At 39.6% G+C, this 12,685-nt stretch overlaps 1 protein-coding gene and 1 long non-coding RNA gene across 2 annotated transcripts in view; both read right to left on the bottom strand.

Moving 5' to 3' along the window:
- The window catches only part of htr2aa (5-hydroxytryptamine (serotonin) receptor 2A, genome duplicate a), a 71,484-nt gene that overhangs the window by 39,847 nt on the left and 18,952 nt on the right, over nucleotides 1-12,685 (bottom strand). The gene's annotated exons all lie outside the window — the stretch shown is intronic.
- LOC116723729 (uncharacterized) lies at nucleotides 1,743-5,336 on the bottom strand. Its single transcript, XR_004340028.1, has 2 exons — nucleotides 4,659-5,336; nucleotides 1,743-4,592 (listed from the first exon to the last, which is right to left on the bottom strand). It is a non-coding gene; the product is annotated as an uncharacterized LOC116723729 (long non-coding RNA).

The raw sequence follows: 12,685 nt of genomic DNA, 5'->3' as shown, positions 1-12,685 counted from the left end.
GTGATGTGGGAGAGATTAGCTCTGATCATGTGGACATTACACTGTCTGCTAGAAGGCATTATGGAGCATTCCACCGGGTCGTTGTCTGATCTTTTCATATTGCTTTTTCAGCCACCTGTTTCTAACAAAGGCAGACCAAGTCCTGCTTAACTCCTGTTATCTTGGGGTGGGGGGAACACAGACAGTCCAATCAACCTGCAGGTAGCAGTAAAGATTAGAGCTTGAAATAAACAAATGCATCGCTCCCACAAGTCTGAACCGGAAGTGGCCCGTGCGATCTTGGTAGGCGTGCGCAGCGGATAGCGGACTCCTGGCTTCAAGATCAACAAAAAGAAAATATGTGGACACTCTTGACCACAAGAGAAAGACACGTGGACAACATGGCTGCTGCCGGGATCGACCCGAATGAGACGGAGAAGGAAAATATGTCAGACAATGCAGACATGCTGCCTCCGATCTCCTTGTACGGTGCAGTTAGCTACTTAGTGAACTTAAAGCGTGCGAACACCATGAAGGAGCTTCACTTGAAATCCACAGATCAATGTTTAAATGGATTTGTAAAGCACGTACAAACTATAACAAGGTTCTGGTGACTGGCAGAGGAAGTACACATAGTAACAAACACATAGGCTACATTCAGTCTTAGCTAGCAGAGAAATCTACATTAGCTAAGCTAGTTTTGCAAGTTCAGCAGTAAGTACTACAGTAAATATCACAGATATTTAACCGAGTAATAGTTGTAATGTACTTATATTGTTTATAAGTTAGTTAGGAACGAAGCGAGAGCTAGTGCTAAGCTTTTGGTTTGTTTATTCTTGTCATATCAACTCCATAGCAACTGTTTGTCAAGAATGCTGTCAGCTACAAAGCTCAAAGAAGTGTGAAATGTGAGAAATTGCTTTTAAATCATTTGTGATCATTAATTATCTAAATCGTTCAACCTTTTAACTACATCCTTCAACCAAACTAATAAAATGAGATGGTAAACTGATCAATAAAACAAAACACATGGAGCTGTTCAGCACGTGAAAAGCCAGGCTTTTTTTCTACAGTAGCCTAAGACATAAGGTAATTTTTCTAGTCAGACTAGAAGCCTGTTTAGCTTAGCATAGCTTAACTGTAAACAACTCCATTTTAGCGCTGTCCTGCTAACTCATTTCAACTTACTTATCAGCCTAAAGTGAAAATTATTAAACCATGGTCGACTACGAATCGGAAACAACTGTTTCATTGAGCCATTTTCTTCTTTATAAAGTATGAGAATGTTTTTATTATTATTATTATTAATATTATTATTATTATTATTAATAAATATCATATACATCAACCTCAATAGGATGATGAAGGGAAATTAATCTCACATATTTACATGAAAATGTTAATTAATATTTAATGTCCCATTTTAAAAAAAAAAAGTAAACTTGAAACAATTAACAACAGCAACAGCAATTTGGCTGTTGTAAATCAACAAAAGGTGCATTTCTGTTATCAACACTGAACAAACGGATTGGCGGCTCTGATTGGCCAGGCAGGGTGGCCAATCAGATTTCAAGGTAAGCCGGTTGGAAGTGAAATCAGCAAAGAAAATAATAATGAAGTTGTGTTGCACAATGAAACAACATCTGACAGGAGAACAACTGAACGTCAGATATTATGTCCAGGCCAAGGGAGATAAGCAGGTGTGAAATCTGAAAAGCTAAGCTTCTTGTACAAAACATTCTACTAAATTAAAAACAACAGAGAACAGTAGAATAAAAATATTTATTCAAAGGAAACTCAACAAGAAGAATCCTGAATATGACAGGAAACAAAAACAAAACAGCAAAATTCCAAGAAGTAATTAGATTTTAATACAGCTGCCGTGTCTCTGTGGTTTGAGGCCAACTTTGCACTTTCTAGCTGTGGGGGAAAAAAATAAATAAAAATTGAAACAAACAGCAGAAATTCTGGGAGAAATTATTTTAAACGAACTGTTAGTTTGGCTGACAGTTTCAATCAGAGGAAAGAAAACAGAAACAGGAACAGGCGTTGTGTTAAACGTGTTAGAGATCGTCATCCGAGCCGACGATCAATCTGACCTGATCAGCTGCACATTCAGCCAAACCTCTGAGAGGATTATTAAACATGAGAGCGGCGGGGGTCGTCGAGCCAGGACGGGGAAATCGGGCTAACTGTGCGTAACGTTCTGACAGCGGGTGACGATAAACAAAAGGAGCCGAGCAGAACAGAAAGGAAAACAGACATGCTCAGTCAGATAATCGCCCGTGACAACAATGAAAAAGCACATTATGTCAAATTATGCACGTTATTTATTTTTTTCAGTCAGACAGTAATTTTCACCTCTTAAACCTCCAAAGCAAAGAAAAAAAAACACACACACACAAGACTTGAATGTGTCTGACTGTGCGAAATCTCAGTGCTGTGCAAGTCAAATATTAGAGACGCACCGATGGTGTCATGACTCTTATCACCACATTTTATCATTCTGTTGTGATGATGCAACTGGAAAAAATGGCCTTCACAGCCACACAAACACAAATACGGCTCTGATGTCCTGCTTTAGGACACCAGTCACACAAACTATGTGATTAATGCCACTAACCTGAACATAGAGACTTTATTTAATTAGGTTTTCAGATGTACTTATATTTACTGAAGCTCTAGAGGGAAATAAAAGCAGAAAATAGTGAAAAATAACATCTGAGTCAGTTTCTTTTAACATTACCTGAAATGTATTGCGACAATGATGAATCAAATTTTTTTTTTTCTTACGGTGATAAGAAATGGTTCAAATTAAATGATAATTAATACGATAAATGCAAACCCATAGTAATCTGACTCACCAGTTTACTTAATCTGTAGATTAGTTTGTCTTCCTGTTCTTAATTGCCTTTCGACGCCTGCTGTGCCGATCAGACAGGTTGCCAGTTGAAGCAGTGGTGCGCTTTTGATTTGACTGAACCGGCTTACACTTTGGCTCATACGTTGTTGTTTTGGACTATCTCTCATATGTGGCACGCTGAGTAACGACAGAATGTCTTTGCACACTATAATGGAGGAATCCAGTTGTAAAATGAAGAAAATGAGCAAAATGTATTCATGTAGCACCTACTGCAGACATTAAAATCACACACGAAAGTAAAGTCAACATGACAGCTGGCTTCAATCTCCTTCTTAAAGGGGCAGTGTTATTTATTTGTAGTGCCACATAGTGCCATGTTATAGCGCAATCAAGTAACTGTTACCTTTGGTTGCTCTATTTACCAAATATGACTTTGACTTTGTAATTTAACACCTTCAAATTGAGGCTCTGTCTCTTTAAGAAGCTCCTCCTCTTTCTGAAACTCCGCCTTCAGGAAGTCATCACATCATGGCTCCTCTATTAACCCTTTAACAACATTTTTACCAACGTTTTACTGAGAAGTATCTCCTATAAGGAGCTCAGCAGATGCTCAGGTCCACCAGGTGTTTGCTAATTGTTGCTGGCTAGTCTGAAGGAGCTGAGACCGGGAGTCGCCGGGAAGCCAGGTCCACCCAGGAATTTTCTACAGCTGAGTGGTTGCCATGGGAAATAAAAGTATTTCTTAAACATGTGTGAAAGAATCAAGGCAACACACCAGGAAGGTTTTTGATGAGGAATGTGAAGCTCCAAAAAGTTGATTTTACATAATACTGCTCCTTTAAAAAGTTTCCATTGCAAGAGAAAAGAGAACCTGGCCATGTAAAAAAATAAAGACTCCTACAATAACCACACCGTCCATTCATAAATATTCCAGTTTTACTGCTTCTGGCCAAAGATTCAGAGGGTTTTTAAGATGGTATTAAAAGCAAAAACTTTATGTCTCTGAATACCTCACGTATATTTGCTGCATTTCTGCCCAACTCTCGGTGAAATATATTCAGCTTGAGATTTGTTACAATAGCTAAACTTTAAGGTAAAAACCTGCGTGGGACGAAGTGAGGCAGGCCAGATATGTATGCAACATTACAATTGCATACAGGGCTTTTATTCACTCGCGCTTATTACACTCTAAATCTTGCAAGGAAAGATAAAGGTGCCACAAATTTAACAACACTGCATTCCAATCCGCAATAAAAATGGATTCTGGTAGCGCAGAGCGAGGCTCAGATCCTGTCGTTTGAATATGCGTCTGCAATCACTGCCTTTCATCTTCAATCTTTTCCTGAAACCATGTCACATTTCTGGACACAAACATCAAGGAGAACAAAAGACTTACGGTAAAAAAAACAACACTGATTTGGGATTTATTGAAGGGGGGAAATCTGAGTTACAATGAGCTTTTCACATGACATTTTATTGCGGAGGGCTTATTGTTCTGATAGGCAGCGAATTAAAGTCTGACTGACGCTCTGGACAAGCAGATGTGGGTTTTTCTGAACTTTTGTGCTTCAATCCGACAAGAAGACTCCCCTTCTCCTCCCTCCTTCCCTCGCCGTTCGGATTAATGTCGCCTTCTGGAAACTTTCTCAGCGGAGAACTTTTCAGAGTTTCCAGCTCGCCACAAAACAGATGTCAGGAAATTGGGAATCATCTCCTAATCGGGACTTGTCGTCCGCCGGGGTCAGCCGGCCTGGGGGGGGGGGACGGGGGGGGGGGACGGGGGGGGGGGGGACGGGGGGGGGGGACCGGCGGCGACGCTGAAGAGGCAGATAACAAGGAATGAAAAATAAAAACGTATTGCCGTTACTGACTCACTGCTAAAAGGTGACTTTTTGTAATGAAAACAGCGAGAAGGCCATCATCAGACCCATCGTCGCCACGCCGACCACAGCATTGATCCGTCGGTACGTCCAGTCAGAAAAACCTTCTGTAACATCTTTGTTGTGTTTCTCCTCAGCTGTCCTGTTGTTGTCCTTCTGGTTTCTGTCGTCTCGTCTCAGTTTTGCTTTCATCTTCGGTTTTCAGCGTGAAGCTTAACTTTTACATGTCGGCTCGGACCCTGAGCAGACGGAGCGGTGAAGTTAAGAGGACGTTTTCACGGATGTGCTGCGTACTAAACCGCAAAAAACACAAAAGTGATTTTGCGTTTAGTTTCTGCTGCGAATATCTTAGCACACTGGAAATGAGACAAAAAGAACTTACAAGGAACTTTTCAGCAAGAAATAGGAGCTTCTATGGAATAAATAATTCTTTAATATTAATGAAAAAACTACTAGCTCAATTGGCAGGTTATTCTCCTTATAACAAGAGCCACCAAACTACCAGAAAACTGCAAACAAGCTGAAACACTGAGTTCTGTCCTAAAAGCTGACCTAAACTCACCTGTTTAAAGGTGATTTGGATAATAAATGGAATATTGACCGATACATCGGACGTCTATCAATGATTTTGATGATGCTCCCATCAAAATGTTATGTTTGTTACTGGTTTCTCAACTGTCCACCACGTGCTGTTTTTGACTTTTTATTGTTGTTTTAATCATGTAAAGCACTTTGAGCGTCCAAGTAAACTTGATTGATTGATTTTTTTCCCCCCATGTTACAAGTGAAATACTTCTATAGAACGTTTTCACCAATATTAAGGATTATTGACTCAAACAAACTCCTGCATATTGCTGAAAAAATACTTTGGTCGTATTTCAAAGGTGCTAGAAACAGAAACTAGACCAAAAATACTTGGTAGGGTTTTGTGTGTTTGCAGGGGCACCAGGCTCCACTCTGAGTTACGTCACACACCAAGCTGGCGTGCGGGGGTGGGCGTGTGTGTGGGCATGAGTGTATGCAGAATTACCAGAGTCAGAGTTGGATCATGTCAAATATAATTACGTTCCAACTTTTAGTCTCGTGGTTGTCAAATTGTCGGTACCGTTTAGGTTTTCTCCTTTTTCTCAAAACGCCTTTGAGATCACGCCGTTCGCTCAGAGCTCCAGCTGAAGTGACGCAAACGTCGACTCTAATCAAAACTGACAAACTTGGTCGGCTGCGGCTCCTCAGAGCCCAGGAGGTTTTTAACAATCTTGAGGATTTCAAGATTGGGGATTAGCTGGGTGGGTGGCTGGAAGCTTCAAAGAGGTTTTTTTTTTGAGAACGAGAAAAAGAAGAACAAAACCTGGAGACATTTTGTTTTTCCTCCTGTGTTTTTCCCACCAGGTGAAAGTTGTTTTCACTCTCAACAGCAGGTCAGCTGGAGACGCCGTTGCGTCTTTTTCTCTTTCGAAGAAGTAAGACTCCCAAGCCTCTTATATTATTTTTCCCTCCGCTGTGGCGCACGGAGCTAAAGTAACAACTGCTCCACCTCCAGGTCTCAGGTTCAGCTATGAATGGACACTAAAAGAATCATCTTATCATATTAAACTCCTTTCTCTATTGATTTTAGGTTTTAAAAAATGACATTATCGGGTTTCATTGTGTTACACAGAGTTCTGATGTAGTTCATTTAAATGGACACGAAGGAATAAAGATTGAACTCATATTTTATAGAGACAAATCATCCGGTGGGACCTGGAAGTAAACAGACGGTTCATTATCCCAGGACATGTTTTACTGCAAACCGTGAGATCAGAGCGTGGATGAATTCAAACGCCACTAGTCAAAAAAAAAAAAAGGAAACGCTCGTTTACATTTAAAATAAACTACCAACATCTGATCCTGATTTTCTTCTTTTAAAAAAAAAAATGAAGCAATGCAGGGTAACAAAACAACTAATTGCACGTTCAGTCTTCCTGTGAGCTGATTTACATCCAGTCGCTCTCAGTGTTTGATGTGTGTAGATGTTCTCTAGCGACAGGTCAGAGTACAGCTGCTATGTGAGCCAGTCGTCTATTTTCTGGCATTAAACACGGTGCAGAGCTCACTCTCTGTCTCTCTCTGTCGGGTTTGCGGTCACATCAGGATGCGCGGCCCTCCTCTTCCTCCTCCTCTTCCTCCTCCTCCTCCTCCTCCTCCTGGGACTCAGAGGCCAGATGGGAGCGATAATCCATGCAGCATGTTCTGGTCCCACCCCGGGCTGCTTCGGATCTGAACAGGGATCCACTCAGCAGGCTGGACGAATTTCAGACTCATTGGGTTTTAACAACAACAGGAGCGTCTTGTTATTATTGTTATTATTAGTATCACCTATTTCTTGTTATTATTTGTTAAGCGCAGCCTTAATTGGAGCAGAGCATAAAGTGGTGAGGCAGAAACACAACCTGGACGGCTTTCAGAATTCTGTTTCATCTTTAGTCTTTATGTCCCAACATGGAAGTCAAGTAAAACGGTTAGAAATCGCTTGGAATAGTTGAACCAGCGGAGGAGGAAAGCTTCGGAGAAACAAAATGCATCCAAACGTGTGACATGGTGTTCTGAAATCAAACCTGTTTTGAACAGATCAAGTTTCTTTCGGAAAGAAAAAAAGAAAGAAATTATGAGAAAACTACACTGAAGACCAAACATTTGTGGTGATCCAGTGATGTGGTTCAGGTGTGCTAAACCAGGAAGCTACATAAAAGCTGCAGGATATCGAACCTGCAGCCCTGGGTTCTAAAGATCTCACAGTGGCTGTGTTTCCATTACAAGTATGCGCAAAACTTTGTCGATATTCTTCTAAAGTTGAAAAAAAAACAAAACACAATTTTGCAATTGTTGTGTTTTCACTAACTAAGAAATGAAACTAAAGTCACACATGACTAAGCTTGTACCTCAACAAACCATCATCCTCCTACCGCTTCCTGTCGTCTTATTTGGTGTTTCCACCAGTAGCAACATCCAGCTGTTGATCATGTGAGTCAATAAAAGTGTTTCCATTTCAGTTTTGCAAGAATGCATCTATTTTAGTGTGGCAGAAAACCACCTCAGTGTAGCAGAAAAACATGTTTTTTTTCAAAACTGCCGTGTATCCGTTAAGCAAATTTATTGTCGGAATTTCAATTTGCCCATTTCCGTTAGTGGAAATGCTTATTCATTTAGTCTAATTATATTGTATTAGGTAATATTAAGTAAATACAGTATTAAGTAAATACAATATTATTGCACAACTTATGAAATAACAGATTTTAAATTGATCCATGACTTTTTTTTTGTTGTGCCACTGCAAGTCTTCTCATAGATTCCCCTGGGATGACGCACCATATCATGGAAAACTGGTTTCTTTAACGTGACAATGAGCTCTCTGTAAATCAGCCGCCTTCACCGTCACCAAATCCTAATCCGGCGCCTTAGGGATGCCGTGGAATAGCAGATTAGCATCATGGATACGCAGCCACTGAATCTGCAGGAATATTGAGATGCGACATTGCTGCCAACATGGAGCGAAGTATCAGCGGAACGTTTCTGGGACCTTGTAGAATCTGTGCTCAGAAGAATTAGTCTGAAGCTGAAGGAAAAGGGGGATCCAGCCTGGTTTTAGCCAGGTGTGTCCCTGATAAGGTGGCTGGTGAGTTTATGTTCATGCAGAAATGGTGCAGAGGAATGATAACACTCTAAACGTTAGCTCGGTTTAGCTGCAAGCGTGGTGCGACGACATGGTGAGGAGTTCTGGCTCTGAACCGGAGGAGCTGTGGAACAGAGAGCAGAGTTTTCTCTGACATTATTTACAGCGTATTAATATATAAAAATCTTTTTGTCGTTAAAGCTGAACAATGTATTTTTTATAAAACGTATCGTTTTACATTTTTGTTGAAATTGCTCCCATGTTGTGATAGTTTATGACACGGATAATATGTGAAACAAAAATTAAACTTCTTGTAGTTCTAACCAGAAACAACCAATCAGAGCCAGAAGGAGGGACTTAGCGCTTTCTTGCTCTCTGCTATGCTGCGGCGCCTCTTGTGAATTTGAGGCTAGCTAGCATAGCCACCGATGACGATGGAAAAACTGTTTCCTTGTACATGATGTTGATTGACAGCGCTAAGCCCCTCCTCCTGCCTCTGATTAGTTGCTGTTGACGGTGAGCAGTGCATTTCTTCAGACCGGCAATAGTAACTCAGGGAGGAAGTGGAGGAGATTTATCTTTTCACCGATTATCTGTCTCATAGCAAAGTGTCACAACACAGTGACAGTTTTAACAAGTAGCAAAAAAACATATTCTTTACAAAAAGCTACATATTGCAACTTTAAAGAAAGGATTCCAAATCCTAATATATAAAATTCCCAACAGCTCTCAGAGAGAGAAAAAAGCTAAATAAACTTTTTAAAAAGAAAAACCATCCAGCTTCTGCATCCATGCCGTAGATTTTCCTTTTTCTTTTCAAACTTATTTAAATGTTAGGATTTGATCTGTAGTAGTGAGACACCTCAGCATGCCGATGTCAGCGTCACTGAGGTGTGATGTAAGCGTTACGCTGCAGGCGCTCGTGACGTGTCAAGAAGTCACCTCGGTGCTGATTTCCAATCAACTTCTGCTTTTAGTGACAACATGTCCAAGACGATGCGGGGATGCAGTAACCTTTCTGGGTATTTCGAAACAAAACGGCTCAAACTGTGGAGCACAAATATGTAGAGCCACTGTACATACAGCAGGAAACAAGGAATTTCTGCAAAAGATAAATAAATAAATAAAAAATGGACATCTCAAGCATTTTCTAGAAAAAAAAAACATGGAAATTTCTGAGTTTGAAAAGTTGAAAATTTGCTGGAAGGAAAAAAAAAAGTCTTTTGAAAGTTTCGACAGTCAAAAATATTTTACTTTTGAAGCTCAGAAGTTTCCATTTCTTTTTCAAGAACATTTCTGAAATTAACTGCAGTTTTTTTGGTAGAAATTTACTCCATTTTTCTACCTACAGTGACCCTCATGTTGCTGTTGTTCAAAAACCCTCAGGCTGCTTCACTCTGAATTCGGTGTTCCTGGTTAATCCGCTGCTGCTTCAACCTTCCACTGAGGCGAACCTTCCACTGAGGCGAACCTTCCACTGAGGCGAACCTTCCACTGAGGCGAACCTTCCACTGAGGCGAACCGAGCCAAGGAAAAGGCAGACGTCTTAGGATCATGTCACCGTTGAAATCTCAGACTTTTGATCTGAACGTAACATCTGCTATAAGCCCCTCTAGAGGCAATTTGCGACACACTATGATTCGCCACATTTAGCGTCTTGCTTCTGGTTTCTGTGGTCGCCTGTGGCTCTGCAGGGCGGCGCTGAGCGATGACACGGCACAGAGAGCAAGAGGCAAACTGAAAGCAGTCGACTACTTTTAGCAAACAATTTCAAGCTGCTCTGTAAATAGGAGGGGGGGGGGGGGGTTTCTTCATAAAGACAAAGAAAAATTAACCTTCAAAATATCAGTCCTTATTTCTATTCAAGTTTTATCACAAAGAGACAGACAACCATGGACGTCTGCAGCCTCCACTTAGACAAGGTTACATGTTTATTGAATGTGGAGGGAAGCTGGGAGGATCCAGAGACGCACGATGGAGCATTAGGTTCATTGAAGATGGAAAATGTTCTCAGAAATTTTCTAGAAAAAACAAGGGCTTTTCTGAAATTGAAAAGTTGAGAATTTGCTGGAAAGAAAACTTTTAGATCAATCTCAAAGGTCACAAATTTGCTAGGAAAAAAAAGGCGAAAGTTTGAGTTTCAAAAGTGGCAATTTTGCGAGACAAATTTTTGACTTTTGACTTGAATTCATTTTTTATTTTTCCTGAGTTTTTTTTTTTTCTGGAAAACTTTTGACTTTTTAAAACTCAGAAGTTTCCTTTTATTGTTGGGACATTTCTGAGTTCAATTACAAAATTTCAGTGTCTTTTCTAGCAAATTTCAGCTTTTCAAACTCTTTCTTGTTTCTCCTAAAAAAAAATAAAAAATAATTATTCTGAGCTTAATTTAAAAAATTTCAAATCAAAAATGTAAAACATTTTAAATTAAACTCCCTTTAAATTACTCCCTTTATTTCACCATGTCCAATGGCCCTATTACATCACCATAATGATACTTCACCCAGGAAGTGAAAAAAAGCCTCAGTAAGATTTTAATATGAGTCGCTGTGAAACATCAGTGCAAACCAACAAAACCCTGAAGGAACATTAAAGCAGTTTTTAACGTCCTAAAGGTTATAGATTGCGGCTTATTGAAAGCGGTTCATGGTTTACGTAGCAAAAAGCGAATAATTAAGCACCACCATGAAATACTGAAAATATGAAGCTGTTAATGAGAAAACCATCCTCAGTGTTAGTTATTAGGTCACACGATTTGAATGTTGGATCATTGCGCCACCCAGCTTTTATATCAGATTATCTGCTATCGAACCTGTAAAAAGATATTTGATTTCCAATCTGAAGAATAAAATGTGCCGAAGTTGTTTTATCGTGAAACTTAAACTGATGTAACAGAAAATCCTGTTGATTTTTTTTTTAAGGATTTTTGTAATAAATCCTTCATGCCACGTCTATATTTCTGAGTACTTAGCAAGTCAAGGTAAAGAAAAATTGATAACTTATTGGCTTCACATTGTGTTTTTATGTCGTGTTCGCTTCAGAAATTCCAGCACACTGCTTTACGCTGAGCGCCCGTCTGCTTTTTATCTAAAATAAATAAATAAATAAATAAATACTCCTGGTCCTAATTTGACTCAGACTCCAATCAATGCTAAACGCTGCAGAAGTTCTTCACGAATCATGAGCTGCACTGATTATTAACTCATTAATGAAATTCAATTACAGGAGAATAACACGAATGGGGCTAAAATCACTCCATAGTTTGTTTATTCATCTGTAATCAAATGTCATGTTTTAATTTACGGATGCAAGACGGCAAGAAGGTGAAATGATCCTGGAGGAGCAATGCCGTGGTCATATTTTTATTTCTTTTTTTTGTTTTGCTGTCCACGAGATAAAAAACTTTTAGATGACTCAACTTGTATATTAGAAGGGATTTTATGTACTATGCCACGTTGTACATTAAGATAAATAAGTACGGTAAATTTCATAAGCATAAAAACTACAGTGTTGAAAACACTAAAAGTAACAAATCTTTTTGTTTCATTTCTTTGTTTCCCTTGATCCATTTTTGCTTTGAAATATGAAGTAATTATATCTTCGTTACTTTCTTCTCAAAATCTTTGATATATCGAGAAACATTTGACCACTGATAATGTTTGGTTTTCTAATTTTGATGATGTGGAAAGAAAAGGCTGTACAGTTTTTATTTGTTTAAAGGGGCAGAATTATTCACTTAGAGCCATTTTAGAGCACAATCAAGTAACTGCATAACTTTCAGTTGTGATAAAAATGTTATATTTATCAAATTTGACTTAAAAGAAATTGGACTTTGCAATTTAACATCTTAAAATTGGGCCTCTGTCTCTTTAAGAAACTCCTGCTCTTTCTAAAGCTCCGCCTTCAGGAAGTCATCACAACATCTATTAACCCTTTATCAGCGTTGCACTGACAAGTAGCTCCTATAATGAGCTCAGCAGATGCTCGGCTCCACCAAGTGTTTGCTAATTGATGATGGCTAGTCTGAAGGAGCGGAGTGGGGGAGGGAGGAAGAGTGGTAGCTTGGAAACAGCAGCTGCGAGGAGGTGGGGCTACATCCACCCAGGCGTTTTGCACATCTGAATGGTTGCCACGGGAGATTAAAGGACTTGTCCAACACTCCATGCATGTTTTTAACGGGGGAGTAACATAACATAACGTCAAATTCAAAAAACTTGAAATTTACATAATAAATGTAGAATTTAGGCTAATTCAGCAGACTCTTTCTGTATTGGATTGGTACTGGCTGACACCAAACCCCAGATGTAGGCATTGATA

Source organism: Xiphophorus hellerii, chromosome 7 (assembly GCF_003331165.1).
Source record: "Xiphophorus hellerii strain 12219 chromosome 7, Xiphophorus_hellerii-4.1, whole genome shotgun sequence".
NCBI classification, from domain to species: domain Eukaryota; kingdom Metazoa; phylum Chordata; class Actinopteri; order Cyprinodontiformes; family Poeciliidae; genus Xiphophorus; species Xiphophorus hellerii.
This window is presented reverse-complemented; position numbering and strand designations above follow the sequence as displayed.